Here is a 19,131-nt window from a genome sequence, read left to right as displayed (position 1 = left end):
TTCTCTGAATACTTTCTTCTCTAAGTCATCTGTTCAAGAGCAATTCTCCCTATTTGTTCTTTAGGATACTTAGATTTTTCCTCCAAATTCGCGAGCTGATATCACAAATTCACAATCAGTGACCATGGTAGCAAAATCAACGCATTTAAATTTACTGTCTACCTCAAGCATTTAGTAGTGATTATCTCTCTCTTACTAAACCAATATGCTTTCAGGAGCAATTCCAGTAGTTAGCCCTTGGCAATAAAGTATACTCAAGCACAGACCAATACTAGTAGTTAGCCAAAATATATATGCATGCTTGACAGTGCTATTGCTAACATTCATTGGTCTGGTATCTTTCTCTCTAGCTTTACATTATTGAAATTCTCGGTTCAGTGTTTGAAACAAAAATGTCAAGCATACATTTGAGAAGAAAGATTAACTATAATATGTTACAATGCAATCTTAAATAGCCACATTGTTACAAAGAATTTGTTTCAGTCGCCAGCTTTCTCTGTCTGGAATCTGATCATATAGTATGTGCATATTGGCTAGAAAATAATTCAACATCCTGTGCATCTTCTTCTACGTAAAAACCTGGTTGTTTAACCCGTGGCAACGGACCTTCATTGTTTAACATCAGAACCACAGAAGACATACTTGGACGATCCTCTGGACGTTGTTGGACACATAATAGACCAACACGGATTGATCGTTCCACTTCAGGTGTTAAACAAGAATCGCCTAGCCGTTCATCAAGTAGTTCTATTGACCTTCCTTCTTTGTATAGCTCCCACGCCTGTAGATATTACAAGCCTGTTAGCACTGACTAGCTTTGCCCGATATCTGTTACTAGTAGATAACATAACACCAGTCACCAAAGGATATAACTAAAATAAAATCTTACATATCCAAGTAGATTAAGGTTAAGGTCTGGAGGAGAGAATCTTCTGTTGCTTTTCCCACTCACAATTTCCAGTACTAATATGCCAAAGCTAAATACATCTGATTTCACTGAGTATTCCCCGTGCAATGCATATTCTGGTGAGAGGTAGCCACTGCATAGAATGTACGTGCAAAAATAGAGTTACTAATGCTGGAAAAGGTACCTTAACTAGCTCAGGATTATTTTTTGGTTCATATTTCCAACTACCCGGTAATAGATTCGTACTATGTTCCAATAACTCGATTTGTCATGGCTCCGATCTCGTCATCTTCAGAAATTCTTGCTATGCCGAAGTCTGATATCTTTGGATTCATGTCATTGTCTAGCAAAATGTTATTAGCTTTCAGGTCTCTGTGAATTATCTTCAATGGAGAATCTTGATGCAAATACACAAGTCCCCGAGCGATCCCATTGATAATGTGAAAGCGCTTAGGCCAGTCTAACACCCTGCTTTGTCTGTCACCTGCCAAAATATTGTTGATTCATTATACAATAGTCAGACATTAGTATAAAGTAGTACTAAAACATCAAGCTAAATCAGTCCTTTTCTTTGGTTGGAAAAAGGAACAGAAATTTGTGCTTCCATGTACATTATTATTAGGCTCTTATAAGCACCAGTTCACTGAACCATGATTAATGAATATTCACACTATTGGATGAAGAGTAGTACCAAAAATAAACGAATCAAGACTTCCGTTTGGCAGGTAATCTAAGATCAACATTTTTTCTTCCCCATCAATGCAGCATCCAAGAATCTTCACAAGATTTCTATGCTGAAGCTTGGCAATATACACAACTTCATTCTTGAACTCATCTTCTCCTTGTGCAGAAGTTTTAGACAGCCGCTTGACTGCTACTTCCTGTCCTTGTTCAAGTATTCCCTAGACATCATAATCTATGCATGTTAAATATTTTCAATATCTAACTTGAAAGTAGAAAGTGGAAAATCGGTTATGCTTCCAAATAAAGAAGAGTTTAGCAATTATATGAAAATCAGTAAAGTTTTTGTTTTAGTTAAAAATCACTCCACCATATCCTTAATTCATTATGCTTTGCTCACTAGCTTAAGTGTGTCTGACCAAATCTGTTAGATCATAACTTAAATTCCATTTTCTGTTAAGCCCACAATTGTATCTGTGCTCTATTCTATGGATGATAAATTGGTGTTTTTACCTTGTAAACAGGACCAAAGCCCCCCTCTCCAATCTTTCTCTTAGATGAAAAGTTATTGGTAGCCTTAGTTATTGTAGATAAGTCAAACAGTGGTATCTCAAATTCTTCAGTGCAACTACCACTGTTGTAATCCATCTTGAAATTGCCACTGCGTCCACATTTTCCTGCCAAAAGGAAATGGAGTGAATTGTGTTTAATCTGCAAGAACCAGACCAATAAGACAGTTCTTCACTTTGTGTGCCTTTATAAAAAGTGACTTATCCAGCTTACCTTTCTTTATGATGTTTAAAGCCTTCTTCCTTCTTTGGCAGATCAAAACGCTAAGGATTACCAGAATCACACCAACTGATATTGGCAGAATCCAAAAGAGTAATTTTCTTATCTTTCTATCTGATTTCTCCTGACTATCTGCAAGTGTCCATTCCAACAAAGATGATTAATAAATTTGACTGTATTTCTACCTCTAAATCGCTTAAATGAGTTGATATAATACTGAGTTACAAAGCTTCTGCAAGCCTTTGGAGTACTATAGTTATAATTGTTGATATTGAGTATTAGATATTCTGCAAGCATTTGAGGAACTGCCTGTCATTTTTAAGTTCACAATGAGCTTCATTCCAACTAAAAACCTCTTCAATTTTGACTAGATTTTTGGCTTGACTGATGCAATAGTCACTAGCTTGTCCGAGAGACAATTAAGTGCCTATCAATTAGTTCCAGGAGAGTGTTTGGGTTGTAACTAATCATTATGCTTACTGATTCAGCTAATAAATTCAAGCCAACATCATTCTGAAGTAGTACTCCAAGCTTAATTCTAATGTTAAGTTCCTAACAACATAAATGCAGAAAGCAAGAGTTTGCAGTTAATGGTACTAGTCTACTAGATGCTTACAAGAATAGTTACAATATAAAAGTATTTCAGCAACAAACGTACCTAATTCAGAGACAGCCATTCTTATATAGATATCTTGCCCTTCATTCGATAACTGTCGAATGTCAAGCAGATCCTCGAACCACAATAAGCATCCACTTCCTCCATTTCGTATATCAAGATTTGAGTAAGCCATACAAGAACAATTATTAGAGCAGATATTCTTGCATTCTTCTAGTGTCATAGTCACATTGGACAATGAATTCCGTGTGTCTGGCAACTTGATGTGCGAATACTTCAAAAATACATCTCCTTTTAGGCAGTTCAGTTCAGTCCTCCGAACACAACCAGCTGACCAGTCTGCCTTTTGCCAACTTTCATTATGCTTTGGCACAAATTTGTCTAAGCATCCACATACTGGAGAATTTACACTGTTGCAGCTACCATATGCGCCACACAGTTTGTAAACATCACAACTATCTGTGGGTATTGAGAGGTAAGGGCCCCAATCCTGTTTCCTGTCACCCCAAGTCCAGCGTTGTAGGTCACCATTATGATTTAAGATCAACCTTGTGATAACTGAAGATAGGAGCTTATAAGTAAAATACACCTGTCTTACTTGAGAATATTCCAAATGTATAGAAAGGACTATCTCTTGAGCTTGTTGCCCCACTAAAACGAAGACCATTCCACGGTCCAGAGCGATATACAACATTGTTACCCTTCTTCAGGAAGTTCTGTGGATAACCAGACGGATCACAGTGATAGGTAAAATCTCCAGGAGCTGGATCCTCCTTGTTCTTCCACGATGACAAATACACCTCTCGGCCAGTTACAAAATTCCAACCAAGCTTCATGCCCGGTAAAAGTGTATCAGTCGGGTGATCAAAACTCTGCCATAGGAAATTACCACCACCAGCTTCTTTGACTACAAGATTTCCAGAATCCAGCAACTGTGCAATGGGATTCTGCACGGATCTTGATGTATTAGTTGACCATACAACATTGTCAGTGCCATTGAGAAGGACAAGAAGACCTGGCTCAATGACCTTAAGAATACCTGATCCACTGGTCAAAGGAGCTTCTCTGTTGGCAACCCACACTACTGTCCTAACAGATATGTTCTTGTACCAAATACCAACATAACGAAGCTTAGAATTAGCTGGACTGAAGAACCCTATTTCGAAGGTTTCACCAGCTGAAGTAATATTGGCGTCGCCATCTTTGAGAAAATGGGTCGCAGTTATAGTATCTGTAGCACCAATACTGAGGTGGATGACATACAAATACATGAGCAAGAATTGGTAGAAACATTCCTTTAGTGATGCCTTTTTCATGTTTCAATTCCTATCAGTTCATATATCAATAAACAGCACAGTGATTGCAGTTGGCATTCTTTAGCTCATTTGGTCCTCTGGAAAAGTCTCGATGTACACACATATGTAATTCTCAATCAATGGTCGGTCGATTAAGCCATTGAAGCAGGATACTCGACCTGGTTATACGACACTTGTGGTTTGGAGTTATATTTTAGTTGAGTGATTCAAACTTGTTAGTCGTTTTATTTTTTATTAAGAAGAAGATGAAAGTGGTCAAAAAGGTTAAGCTTTGTAACATATAAAAGTATTATACTTTGGACGCACCTATATAATAATATAATAACAGCCATATGTTCCATGTCCTGACCCTCTAATAGCTGGGTCTTTCTGACTTGTAAGTTGTGTCCATGTGAATACAACTTAGAGTCGATTTTAAGAATTCGAGACGCTGTTTGTAAACCAATAAGCCATATCATCATCCAAACATATGGTAACCTTAACGCACTGAGCAGATGGGCCTGGTGCGAGCAATCTATTGGTATAACTCTATTGAGTTAAACTCTTACCACTGTTCCGTATTAAGCCAAATCAATTAATAAGCACTATTTTCGACTAAGTATTACCTCCTATTAGCCCCATTTGGATTAGTGTACTCTAAGAAGACTTGTTATGTGAAATACGTTAACTGGAGCATGAAATTTTATTACTCACTTGTTATGTCAAATTTGACCCTGAAATAGATTTGTTATACTCTAAAAATGATCGACAATAGGATACAAATCTTGTTAATTTTATATATATGTTAAACCACACAGTACAAGTGTAATGATTTCAATTCCTTGCAGCCAAGTTAAACTTTTATTAATATTAAATTTTACACACCAATTCTAAGTTTACACTCCCCCACACCCCCCAATATTCTTTTGGTCCAAATTAGTTTCTATATTAAACTTCTATTGCAATGGTATGTGGTTATAACATGTAGGGGTAGGGGTACCAAAATAGTTAAAAGAAAACAGTTAACCACCCATATTATTTACTAAAAAATGAGTGGATAATGAACTTTTTAAAAACAGGTCAAATATGGATAAGAACCATATTATTCATTTAGAAAATGAACAACCAATGGGTCTAACTTTTAGATTTGTAAAGCTTCAAATTGGGGGTTGCTCAAGTTAGGGAGATTAAGAATTCTCACAAAAGTGATAATATGCAAGAAGTCATGGATAATATGGTTACCCATATTATACGTCAGTTAACTCGTTTTTTATCCGCATTAAATATGGGTCGAGTCGGATAATTTATCCTTTTTTCATTAACTATTTTCGGCCCGAATCATATCCGACTCGACCCGCCCGTTTATCACTCCTAGTGAGGGGCAACTACCATTAATATTTATAGAGTTAATTTTAAAGTGTTAAATGAAAATAGATTGGCATTGCAGTCTGATGGTTATTACTCTACTTGCGTATGTTAAGAATGCAAGGTTGCAATAATTGACCCTCTTCTCCCTGCCTTTCCCTCCACGCTATTCACATGCCCTCAAATTCCTTTTCTTATTTCAAAAATTTTGAATCTAGAGTTACCAAATCTGTAGTATTTTCATCAATCAAGTGAAGAGGATACCATTGGAGCCATGACAAGACTAGTTGCTGGGAACATAGTAAGAACCTTCGACACGTAGTTGGAAATGTGAACCTGGAAAGAATTTTGAGATAGTTATTGTATAATATTGTTTTGCATTAAGATTTTCATTCTTAACATACGCAAGTAGAGTAATAACCATCAGACTGCAATGCCAATCTATTTTCATTTAACACTTTAAAATTAACTCTATTATGAATTTAAAATCAAATGAAAAGCAAATCTAGAGTTATTTTCATCATTCTATTATGATATATAACATAAAAAGTGTTGTTTTACACGAAGTCCAAGAGATGAATATTACTAAGTGGCTCTCCTATTCTTGTTTTCACTCTGCAATAGAGTCGGTGCAGGAAAACAAAAGAGTCATTTCGTGGTTTGCATGAAGATCATGTCTTTGGATTTCCAAAAGAAGGAAATTTGGATTTTTTTCATGATCTGCTTTCCATTTGATTTTAAATTCATGAGATATGGATCAATGCTTCATGTTTGTTATCATGTAGCGGTGAAAAACTTTTAATGATTTCCTGAAAATTAAATCAAAATTATCACACGTTGCAAAGTGATCGAAGAAAAAAAGGGAAAACGGTTGTATATTCGAATTTGTCAGGGGTTATAATAATTAATTTTGAGTCAAAATGCACAAAGTGGGCGTCAATGTTCTTTACTTGTCGGAGAAAACGATGGACAAACCATCCTTGTATGCAAATCTTCCTATTACATAAGCAATTTTGGGATTTATTTTATTGTAGTTCAATAATAAATTTAAAACACTCACTAATTCATAGGCATTAACACAAATGTTGATCCATTTAGCTAACTTTATGTAACATACAAAAATTAATACTTTACTGGAATATATTTTCTCAAGTGTCCTAAGTCAGAGGCGGATCTAAGATTTAAAGTTAATGGGTTCCTACAATGATCTTAACTTAATATACAATAGTTTATGGGTTCACAATATGATATTTATAGATATTTAATGAATTTCTTAGCACATATATAAGGTATAAACAAAAGCTACGTACTGGGTTCCGATGAACCCGATCCTTGTGCTCTAGATCCGCCCCCGCCCTAAGTTTAAACTGTGGCCAATCCCTACTTTCAAACTTCAAAATTAATGGCAAGCATGAACTATATATATGGAAGATATGGTAGCCTATTTGACTAAAATGATGGAGTTAGAATTTGAAAAAGTATGATATTCGTGGATTCCATTTGATAGCATTTTATGTTTCAAAAGGATTCTCTTAGCAGATGACCTAATTATTACTGACAACAATGGGGAAATAAGAGTATGTATTACCTTATCTGCTATAAAGCCAGATTCATTCTTCGTTATAGGTTAGAAGGAATGGTCTAACTTTATTGATCTATGCATCTTTAAAAAGATAACTAGATACTCCAAACATTTTGATAAGTTAAATATTGTAGGTGTATGCGATGGTGCTTAGTCCTTCTGATTTATTAAATATTGATTCTTAACTCATTTTTCACAATATTAAAATATCCTTAGCTTTGTGAGTTTTGTATGGAGAAAAATATTTTAATAAAATATCTTGTGAGAAATATTTATTTTAAAAAATCAAGTACCTGTAGGTGTTATTTGCAATCTGATTTGTTACCCTTATATGATATTGTATTTAGACTTGATATAAATAGGAGTGTATTTTAAGGCGAAAAGTGGTAGATAGCGCAACACGCAAATGTAGCGTGTACTTAGTGAAGAAATAACAGATAAAAGGGAAGATAAAAAATTAATACTCTTTATGTTTTAATGTATGTGTCTTATTTTTTAAATTTATTTTTAAAAAATGCCTCTTTATTTCCTAATTCTTTAGCTCTGAATCGACATTCTACATGGCATAATTAAAATCACACAATTTAAGGGCATTTTAATACATTACGTCCATCTTTAGTTTAGGACCACAAATTTTAAAAGTGTTCTTTATTTTTTTTTTAGCTCAGTGAGTAGTCAAACTAAGACTATAATTAAGTGAAATATTATCGTTTAGTATGAGTGTCACACCTCCTTTTTGCGCGCCCGGCCCCGAAGGGTTAAATGCGCGAGGGGAGTTTTTCCAATCTAAGTGACGATATTCGAAATGAGATTATTTATTTAATTCAGAGTCGCCACTTGGGAAAGGTTTGGCTTTTGGTGTCCCAAGTCACCGGTTTATCTTGAATCCCAAATCGAGGAAATTTTCGACTTTCCAAATGAAGTCTGCGAACCAGAAATTCTAAGTAAGGAATTCTGTTGACCCGAGGGAAGGTGTTAGGCACCCTCGAATCCCGTGGTTCTAGCACGGTCGCTTAAATTGTTATAATGGCTAAATATCTGATTTAAATACATGTTGTGACTTATGTGCTTTTATTAAGTTTAAACCGCTTTTATTATTATCATTTATTTTTATAGAATTGCAACGTCGTGAAAATGCATCTCGAACCACGTCACAATCAATGCACCCGTAGTTGTTAACACATTTCGACTCCGTTGAGATTTGAATTTGGGTCACATAAATGCGCACCCGAATTTAAGAATGTAATTTAATTAAGTCGCGCCTAAAAAGTCTAACGCGTTATTATCTTTGGGGAAGGCAGTGGAATTCACTAAACAGTCCATCCCAAATTCTAAGTATTTATTATGACCAATTATTGAGGGCCCCGCAATTTGCCTTTTTATTCGGCGAGGCTCGTCTCATTATTTTAGAAGGGTACCCTACAATGACTACGTCTTTACTACATTTATCTTTAAAGAAAAGGATGATGCCGAATTTTGCTGGTTTGGACAAATACGGACTGAATCCTTATTATGTTTGCCGAACCTAAACTTGTTTGATTACCTGATTGATTGTTCATGAGGTGAGGGTTACCGCATGCTTTGTCTTCAACAAGTGAATATGCTTATTAATTCGCTAAGTGAGATTGCAAACAAACTAACAACATATATTGAATTTACATTAAACAACCCTCGAATTTGACTTTTAAAATTAACTCATTTAGGCTAGATAAATGAAATCGGCTATTTACTAAGAAAACCACTACTACTTGAATTCAAACTGCCTATTAGTTTTCCTCAAAAGTCAACGCATTATTTCGAAACTATGAATCTATATCGAAGCCCATGTCGAACCTCTATAGGAACGAGTAATCTAACAAGAGGATTGGCGCGCATCATCACCCTGTTAGCGTAACGCTGCACGAGAACTAGTTTAAGGTACACTTATCTTGAAATTAAATGGAATCTAATATGACAGATTTAACAGTTTAGAGATCTAAACAAAACACGTACAGACGCTTGCTACGATTCTATGTTATAATGTCGTAACTAAAACAAAACCTGATGGTTGGGTGCATTAAAACACATCTGATATAACAAACAAATACTATCAAATAGTTCATCTCAAATTAGAATGTATGTAATTTCATACAAAGTATTTGCAGTTTGAATTTAAACAAATACGGGCTAAACTAACATTCGACCTATTTGAACACAAGTACTATGCAGTAAACAGCCATTTGTTCCTTAATTTCTGCTTCCAACTTCAAACTTTCAACAACATATGGTTTCAGAAATTGTGTACCTGGAAGTGTGTTACAATTGAAGAAAGAAGAGGAGTCAGCAGAGTAACGATGGCAACAAATGCAGCAGCAGTAATAGCAGGTAACCAATAGAACAAAATCCCAGTGCAAGATGTAGTTTAAAGCCACTGGAGAAATGGCAGAATGAAGCAAATTCCCAGTGGTATGGAAACAGAATTTAGGCAGAATAGATCCCGAAATGAACTGATGCTACACACAACTAGTAATCTCAAACAGGACTCAGAAGAAAATCAATATGGGACAGGCAAATCCAGACCAGTGAGAATCAAGACAAAGATAAAAATGCAGTTCCTCTTTTCTGTGTTATGCCTCTCTCTATCTATTTCTGTCTGTGTGTGTGTATATTTCTATATCTGTCCCCCAAGGTTTGTATGCCTGTCTATCTTAAGGGCTGTCTGGATGTCTATGTGTGTATGTGTATGTATTTTTCTCTCCCTTCTCGGATCTATATGGTCTCCTCCCTTTGTTTTCTCTTTTCTAAAACTGATGGAAGTCCCCCTTTTATAAGCCTAAAATCAAACCTTTAACAGCCTGTTTAGAACATCACAACACCCCTCCCATGTGCTCTCACATTTTCAGATTCCACTTGGCTAATTAAGTATGAACAAAACCCCATGATATTCCCTGGCAGACTCACTTTAAGCAATGTTTATTATTTCTGAAACTAAAGTAGAGTATGGGCAGCAGAATGTAGTCTGACAGCATATGCTGTCAAACTATTTTAATTCAAACAGGGCCTTTATGCACATGTTGTACACAAGTGCACATGCCATCAATTCATATTACAATTACAGCCTACACCTTAGATTTCTGAAATCAAATTAGCAATTATAAGTAACTAAACTCAGTTCCTAATCGATTCAGGCAAGGCTTAGCAGAAACAAGTCAATTTGTTATTGTTCAGACAACTGAAACTAATTGACGACACATGTCGACTCGACTATATCAAACATAACATGTACAATTGTAGCCAAAATCAGACATTTAACAGTATCAAGCACATGATTTGAATTGTACTGACTAAGCAGAATTGTTACTCAAGGAATCAGTTAATCAGTTCAAATTTGAAATTCAGCTAATTGCACAACACATACATACATACACATTATCAGAACAAATAGAAGAAGGACTCAAAACACCGAGGTTCAGGCAAAGTGGACAGGACACAGTTGATAAAATTCGAAATAAATTACACAAAATATGAACAGACCTTGAAACCACACACGTACTGAATAACAAAGAGAAAACAAACTTACCTTAAAAACTTTGAAAGAAGAAACAGAAAATCAGCTTGTGTTTGAACAGACCCTTTTTAAGGTTGAACGGACTCTAATCGAAGTGTTTCTTAGATGAGAAACACTTCGATTAAGGTCCATTAGACCCTAATCTCTTGGCTTAAGCAAGCACGGACCAGGCTTGGGGTTTCTAGGGTTCGTGGATGGTAGATTTGGGATTTGGGCTTCCATGGTTAGATTCGGACCAAACCAAGCATGGTTTGATCACGAGGGGGGTCTGGGGACTATCTGGTACGAAACTAGGGTGCATCGGTGTGGATCGAGTTTTTTGCTCGAATCTTCATTCGAAGATTCGACAACCTAAAGGATGATTCGACCTAAACGGTCAACAGATTCATGTTCAGGGTGTCAAGGTGGTCCTAGGGTGTTAAGGTGAAGGTCACCGGCGTTCATGCCGCCGGGATTAATGGCGAGGAATAAGGGGGCGACTAGGGTTTCGTGGGGAAGGGGATGAGGACGAAGACTGGGGTATTGGATAGGGGGGCAGGGTATGGTTGAAAACTTATATATTAGATGGGTGGGGTTGATCTCAGCCGTTGGATGAGGCGAAATGGAAGGCTCAGATCTTTCATCTGATGAGGAAACGGTGTCGTTTCTCATTCAGGGTTTGGGGTTGGTTTGGGTAAGACGGGTCGGGTTAGTTTATGGGTATGGGAATGTGATCTAGGCCGTTGATCAATTTGATATCAACGGCCCAGATTAGATCAGGTTAAAACGGTGTCGTTTGAAGGCTTTTGGAGTAGGCTGGTCTGGACCGGGTCACACAGGGGTTTTGGATTTGAATTTTGGGCCTTGAATTAAAAGTGAAAATAAGCCCAACTGATTTTCAACCCAATTTTGCACTCTCTTTTATTATTATTTATTTTTTATTATTATATTTTATTTTAAAACAAAACCTAAGTAAATCAGAAATAAAATTAAATAGACACTTAATACAATTATTTGCACACACATATTAAAATATTTGAAGCAGGTAAAAATCAAAACAAAAATCACGGACAAAGATGCCTATTTATGGTTTTCTTATTTAACAACCGGATTACGGTTCCAATTACGCATGACACATACATTTTTTGTATTTTGTTTTGATAAGATAAAATGGGCAAAAATATCATAAATAATTAACAAAGTGCCATGTAAAATCCAAAAATTGTACAACAGGACCATTTGTTATTATTTTTTATTTCTTTTGGAGCAATTGTCGCGTAAGACAAAAATCACGTGCTCACAGCTGCCCCTCTTTGTTCGGAAACACGAAGGGTTTTCGTGCAAAGATAAAGTGAGCAGATATGAGCGATTTTTGCCTATGGACTACTCCGTGTGAAGCATTTTTTGAAAGATTTGACCGAACCTTTGCTCCAAAGGTTTCCTACATATCCTGAGCTAAACAGGAATCAGGTCAATGTAGTTCGGGAAGTTTTGGTAGCTGGGACTACCATGGGACTGCGATGCTTGTTGTTACTGCTGTTGCTGTTGTCACCGCTGCTTTACTGACCGCCTTATTACAACCAAAGAAAAATTGGAACTGAACTAAACACTTATATGCATGTCAACTGCTAGTTACAAGATCCCTATCTATGATTCTTTTGCGACTTGATCATGGGTTTTAGCTAATTTTGCTTGTAGACTTCGATCCGAATCTTGATGCTTGCGAGTTGTAGGTGCTTGCTTATTTTCTGGGAGGCTGAGTGAGGCGTGACTGGCAGAGTTCTGAATATTAATCAAATGTTGGAGTCGATCCGCCTTCCATTTAACTCTGATATCTCGGGACATCTTCTTTTTGTCTTTTTCTTCTTTTTTTTTGATTCTGAGTTGAGACTCACTTCGTGGGTCGTTTCGATCCGTGTGGCTCGAGGATAGACCTGCGGGAGAAAAACAAACAAACGAACGAAATTTTCTGCCCCAGTTTCACTAGGAAAATTTCGTGAATTATTCGCCAGAAAGTTCATAAAATTGATGAAGGAAGATAAAAATACTCAGTTCAGGGTTGGAGCCCTAATACCGACTAGCTGGGGAGCAGTTCAGTTTTAGAATTGAAAACTCTAATACTGACCAATTGGGGAAAAGTTCAGTTCAGGATTTAAAACCCTAATGCTGACTAAAGGAAAAAGTTCAGTTTAGGGTTTAAAACCCTAATGCTGACTAAAGGAAAAATTTAGTTTAGGGTTTTAAAACCCTAATGTTGATTGCATGGAAAAGCTCAGTTTAGGGTTTAAAACCCTAATGCTGGCTGAATGGAAAAAAGTTCAGTTTAGGGTTTAAAACCCTAATGCTGACTAAAGGAAGAATTCAGTTTAGGGTTTAAAACCCTAATGCTGATTGCATGGAAAAGCTCAGTTTAGGGTTTAAAACCCTAATGCTGGCTGAAAGGAAAAAGTTCAGTTTAGGGTTTAAAACCCTAATGCTGACTAAAGGAAAAATTCAGTTTAGGGTTTAAAACCCTAATGCTGACTAAAAGGAAAAATTCAGTTTAGGGTTTAAAACCCTAATGCTGATTGCATGGAAAAGCTCAGTTTAGGGTTTAAAACCCTAATGCTGGCTGAAAGGAAAAAGTTCAGTTTAGGGTTTAAAACCCTAATGCTGACTAAAGGAAAAATTCAGTTTAGGGTTTAAAACCCTAATGCTGATTGCATGGAAAAGCTCAGTTTAGGGTTTTAAAACCCTAATGCTGGCTGAATGGAAAAAAGTTTAGTTTAGGGTTTAAAACCCTAATGCTGACTAAAGGAAAAATTCAGTTTAGGGTTTAAAATCCTAATGCTGATTGCATGGAAAAGCTCAGTTTAGGGTTTAAAACCCTAATGCTGGCTGAATGGAAAAAAGTTCAGTTTAGGGTTTAAAACCCTAATGCTGACTAAAGGAAAAATTCAGTTTAGGGTTTAAAACCCTAATGCTGGCTGAATGGAAAAAGTTCAGTTTAGGGTTTAAAACCCTAATGCTGACTAAAGGAAGAATTCAGTTTAGGGTTTAAAACCCTAATGCTGATTGCATGGAAAAGCTCAGTTTAGGGTTTAAAACCCTAATGCTGGCTGAATGGAAAAAAGTTCAGTTTAGGGTTTAAAACCCTAATGCTGACTAAAGGAAGAATTCAGTTTAGGGTTTAAAACCCTAATGCTGATTGCATGGAAAAGCTCAGTTTAGGGTTTAAAACCCTAATGTTGGCTGAAAGGAAAAAGTTCAGTTTAGGGTTTAAAACCCTAATGCTGACTAATGGAAAAATTCAGTTTAGGGTTTAAAACCCTAATGCTGATTGCGTGGAAAAGCTCAGTTTAGGGTTTTAAAACCCTAATGCTGGCTGAATGGAAAAAAGTTCAGTTTAGGGTTTAAAACCCTAATGCTGACTAATGAAAAAATTCAGTTTAGGGTTTAAAACCCTAATGTTGATTGCATGGAAAAGCTCAGTTTAGGGTTTAAAACCCTAATACTGGCTGAATGGAAAAAAGTTCAGTTTAGGGTTTAAAACCCTAATGCTGACTAAAGGAAAAATTCAGTTTAGGGTTTAAAACCCTAATGCTGATTGCATGGAAAAGCTCAGTTTAGGGTTTTAAAACCCTAATGCTGGCTGAATGGAAAAAAGTTCAGTTTAGGGTTTAAAACCCTAATGCTGACTAAAGGAAAAATTCAGTTTAGGGTTTAAAACCCTAATGCTGACTAAAGGAAAAATTCAGTTTAGGGTTTAAAACCCTAATGCTGATTGCATGGAAAAGCTCAGTTTAGGGTTTAAAACCCTAATGCTGGCTGAAAGGAAAAAGTTCAGTTTAGGGTTTAAAACCCTAATGCTGACTAAAGGAAAAATTCAGTTTAGGGTTTAAAACCCTAATGCTGACTAAAAGGAAAATTCAGTTTAGGGTTTAAAACCCTAATGCTGGCTGAATGGAAAAAAGTTCAGTTTAGGGTTTAAAACCCTAATGCTGACTAAAGGAAAAATTCAGTTTAGGGTTTAAAACCCTAATGCTAATTGCATGGAAAAGCTCAGTTTAGGGTTTAAAACCCTAATGCTGGCTGAATGGAAAAAAGTTCAGTTTAGGGTTTAAAACCCTAATGCTGATTGCATGGAAGAGCCCAGTTTAGGGTTTTAAAACCCTGATGATGGCTGAATGGAAGAAAGTTCAGTTTAGGGTTTAAAACCCTAATGCTGACTAAAGAAAAAATTCAGTTTAGGGTTTAAAACCCTAATGCTAATTGCATGGAAAAGCTCAGTTTAGGGTTTAAAACCCTAATGCTGGCTGAATGGAAAAAAAGTTCAGTTAGGGTTTAAAACCCTAATGCTGATTAAAAGAAAAAGGTCAGTTTAGGGTTTAAAACCCTAATGTTGATTGCATGGAAAAGCTCAGTTTAGGGTTTAAAACCCTAATGCTGGCTGAATGAAAAAAGTTCAGTTTAGGGTTTAAAACCCTAATGCTGATTAAAGGAAAAAGGTCAGTTTAGGGTTTAAAACCCTAATGCTGACTGACTGAAAAAGGTTAGTTTAGGGTTTAAAATCCTAATGCTGACTGACTGGAAAAGCTCAGTTTAGGGTTTAAAACCCTAATGCTGACTGGCTGGGGACAAAGTTCGAGAATACTAAACGACCTCTTTTTTTGAATTTTCTTGTTTTAGTAGAAGATAAAAGGGAGTTTCGTGGGAACTTACCTTTCGAGTGAATTCATCATTGCCAAAGTATTTCTTGTACCCGTGTACCTTCTTCTTTGGGCGACACCTGCTTTTTGCACGGTTGTCTTGGATTATACCTGTTTCAACTTTTCAGACAAAAAACAATTGTTAGTTCGGAACTGACGGTCGGTTCGGTGACCTTGATCGTTCCCAGTTGCTTTGTTGCGTCTTTATTTCTGTTGTGAAGTCCCGCCATTGACTTGATTCAAATGGTGAAACCCTTTAGACTGCTCAGGCTTGTATTTCCAGATTCTGTGATGATTTGCCTCGTAAGGTTCCCTTTTTTTCTCTTTTTTTTTTCTTTTTTTTGTGTCCCGTTTTGCTTGAAGATTCTCAACGGGGATTTATTGGAGGTATCTGTGGGGATTTGTACAAAAGGAAGCTCTGTGGGGGAATATTTACAAAGTGGATTCTTTGTGTGGATTTTCGTACAATGGGGCATGTTGGGGATTTGTTTCAAAGCGGGCTTTCTAGGATTTGTTGGGGTAAGCTGGTTGGGGAATTTTTATAAAGGGACTCGCTGGGGATGTGCTGGGGAAATTCCAACGGGGATTATTTTTTTTTTTATATTGGGGAGACTCTGTGGGGATTCGCCCGAAGGCGGACTTGCTGGGGGAAATTTCTCTTTTTCCTCTTTACTTTGAACGCCATCAAACATCGTGATTCATCAAATTTGGACAGACGTACCAACGAAACGGGGTGTTTTCCTTCATGAAACGGAACTCCGTGAAAACAAACCTGCCACCTGTCCTTTCCGGTACATCTAGAACTTGGTCTTAAACATGAAAGAGATTCGAAGAAAAACAAAGAAAAGATAAAACGAATTTCAGAAAAGGAGTGCCCCTTCGGGACGAGAAAGACTTATCTGAGGAAGATAATGCTGGCTTTAAATGACATGACATGCTCTTTGGACTGGACGCCTGACTTTCCATGAGCTTGCGTTTCCCTGAACCAAGACGGATCTGTGATTCCAAACCGGTGGAACTTTGCCGAAACCTCCTTGGGTGGAGTCACTCTTTTCGGCCAACAGCGCCCTTTGCGGGTTTTCGCCGGCTGACCTCTCTCATTTCTCTTCTTGTCATCGCTTGATAGCACTCTTTGTGAGTTTTTTTACTAAACAAGCTCTCTCATCTTGGTTTCTGTACTCCCGTCGCCTCGTGGTGCCCGAAGGTTTTCACCGACGAGACTCTCTCATTTTATCTCTCTCAATTCAAAGTGTGCTGGTCTCCATTTGTGACGCTTATTGGTTTCCCAGTATCTTTGGTAATTGATTTGAAGGCTTGTGCTTGGTAAAGAGAGGTAGATGATACTAACTTCTAAACTGCTCGACGTGCCCCGATTTCAATTTCATGGTGAATGAGATTTTATTGTTGGTGTGACTGAACCTCAGGGAGAGGCTGCCTACATATCCTTTCGGAATCAAGTCAAACGTAGTTCAGGCCTCAATCAATGTTTTGTTTTGTTTGTTTTTGTTTGTTTTGCTTTTTTTTTTTGTAACCGGCTCAAAGGCTTGTAGAGAGAGTTGATAGTGGGAATAAAACCTTCAGCATTTCAAATGTGTCAGGATCGCTGGGGCGTCACTCAGACATAGTATCTTTTTACTGCGTCCGCATTCACTGCTGTTTCGGGATCATTTCCTTTCAATGTCACCTAGGTACAATGCTCCTCTTGGCAATATCTTCCTGATGATGTATGGGCCCTTCCAGTTTGGAGCAAATTTCCCTTTTGCTTCCTGGTGATGGGGCAGAATGTGCCTCAGTACCAGTTGACCTACTTCGAAATTCCTAGGTCTGACTTTCTTGTTGTAAGCACGGGCCATTCTTCGTTGGTACAACTGTCCGTGACAAATCGCGGCCATTCGTTTCTCATCAATCAAAGTCAACTGCTCCAATCGAGTCTTAACCCATTCGTTGTCCTCGATTTCTGCTTCAACAATGGTTCGAAGCGAAGGGATTTCTACTTCCGCTGGTATCACAGCCTCGGTCCCATAAACCAAAAGATAAGGAGTTGCTCCTACTGACGTGCGTACCGTAGTGCGATACCCCAATAATGCAAATGGTAACTGCTCATGCCACTGTCGGGAATTCTGGATCGTTTTCCTCAAAATCTTCTTGATGTTTTTGTTTGCCGCTTCTACAGCGCCATTGGCCTTTGGCCGATAAGGAGTAGAATTCCTATGCGTTATTTTGAATTGCTCGCATACATCTCCCATCAAGTGACTGTTCAAGTTTGCTGCGTTATCTGTAATGATAGTCGCAGGAATACCGAAACGACAGATAAGATTTGAGTGTACAAAATCCACTACAGCTTTTTTAGTGACCGACTTGAGAGTGACAGCCTCTACCCATTTTGTGAAGTAGTCTATGGCAACCAGTATAAACCTGTGTCCATTCGAAGCCTTTGGTTCGATTGGTCCAATGACGTCCATGCCCCAGGCGACAAATGGCCAAGGCGCAGACATGGGATGCAGTTCTGTGGGAGGTGCATGAATCAGATCACCGTGCACCTGACACTGATGACACTTCCGAACGAAGCTAAAGCAATCCTTTTCCATGGTTATCCAGTAATAACCTGCTCGAAGGATTTTCTTCGCTAAGACATACCCATTCATGTGAGGTCCGCACACACCTGCGTGTACTTCGTGCATGATCTTCCTCGCCTTCTCGGCGTCGACACATCTTAATAGGTTGAGGTCCGGGGTTCTCTTGTACAACAATTCACCGCTCAGAAAGAAACCACTTGCATGTCGCCTAACGGTCATCTTTTGATCTCCAGTAGCATGCTCGGGGTATTCTTGCATTTTCAAGAACCTCTTGATGTCATGGTACCAAGGCTGCGTATTTGATCCCGCCTCGATTACATTGCAGTAACCGTGTCTTTCCCTGATTTGGATTTCCAAAGGATCGACGTGGGCGTTGCCCGGGTAGGGTAGCATTGAAGCCAGAGTAGCAAGTGTGTCCGCCAGTTCATTGTGACACCTCAGGATATACCTGAACTCTATTGATGTAAAACGCTTGCCGAGGTCCTCCACATGCTGTCGGTAAGGGATAAGTTTGACATCCCGAGTTTCCCATTCGCCTTGGACTTGCCGGATAATCAGGTCGGAATCTCCCATAATCAGTAAATCCCCGACATCCTGATCGATTGCCATATGCATGCCCATGATGCAGGCTTCATACTCAGCTGTATTGTTTGTGCAAAAGAAACGTAGTCTGGCTGTGGCGGGGTAATGCTGACCAGAAGGCGAAATCAAAATTGCCCCAATCCCTACACCTTTGGCATTCACGGCTCCATCAAAGAACATCTTCCAAACATGAGCGTCCTCTGAGACCACTTCTACAGTATTTACCTCTTCATCTGGAAAGTAGGTACTCAATGGCTGGTATTCCTCATCGACCGGATTTTCGGCCAAATGATCTGCTAGCGCCTGGGCTTTCATTGCCGTGCGAGTGACATAGACTATGTCGAATTCAGTAAGCAAGATTTGCCACTTGGCCAGTCTTCCAGTAGGCATCGGTTTCTGAAATATATACTTTAAAGGATCCAACCTGCTTATGAGGAACGTAGTGTGGGCTTGGAGATAATGTCTCAGCTTTTGAGCAACCCACGTAAGAGCGCAACATGTCCTTTCCAGCAGAGTGTATTTGG

The 19,131-nt window shown here is 38.0% G+C and overlaps 1 pseudogene; it reads right to left on the bottom strand.

The window, feature by feature from the left end:
- Nucleotides 1-283: 283 nt before the first annotated feature.
- On the bottom strand, nucleotides 284-4,489 carry LOC104222145 (G-type lectin S-receptor-like serine/threonine-protein kinase At4g27290; annotated as a pseudogene).
- Between the last annotated feature and the right edge of the window lie 14,642 nt (nucleotides 4,490-19,131).

This window comes from Nicotiana sylvestris, chromosome 7 (genome assembly GCF_000393655.2).
Source record: "Nicotiana sylvestris chromosome 7, ASM39365v2, whole genome shotgun sequence".
Taxonomy (NCBI): Eukaryota; Viridiplantae; Streptophyta; class Magnoliopsida; order Solanales; family Solanaceae; genus Nicotiana; species Nicotiana sylvestris.
The sequence above is the reverse complement of the archived record's forward strand: the minus strand, read 5'-3'. Positions and strand labels throughout refer to the sequence as shown.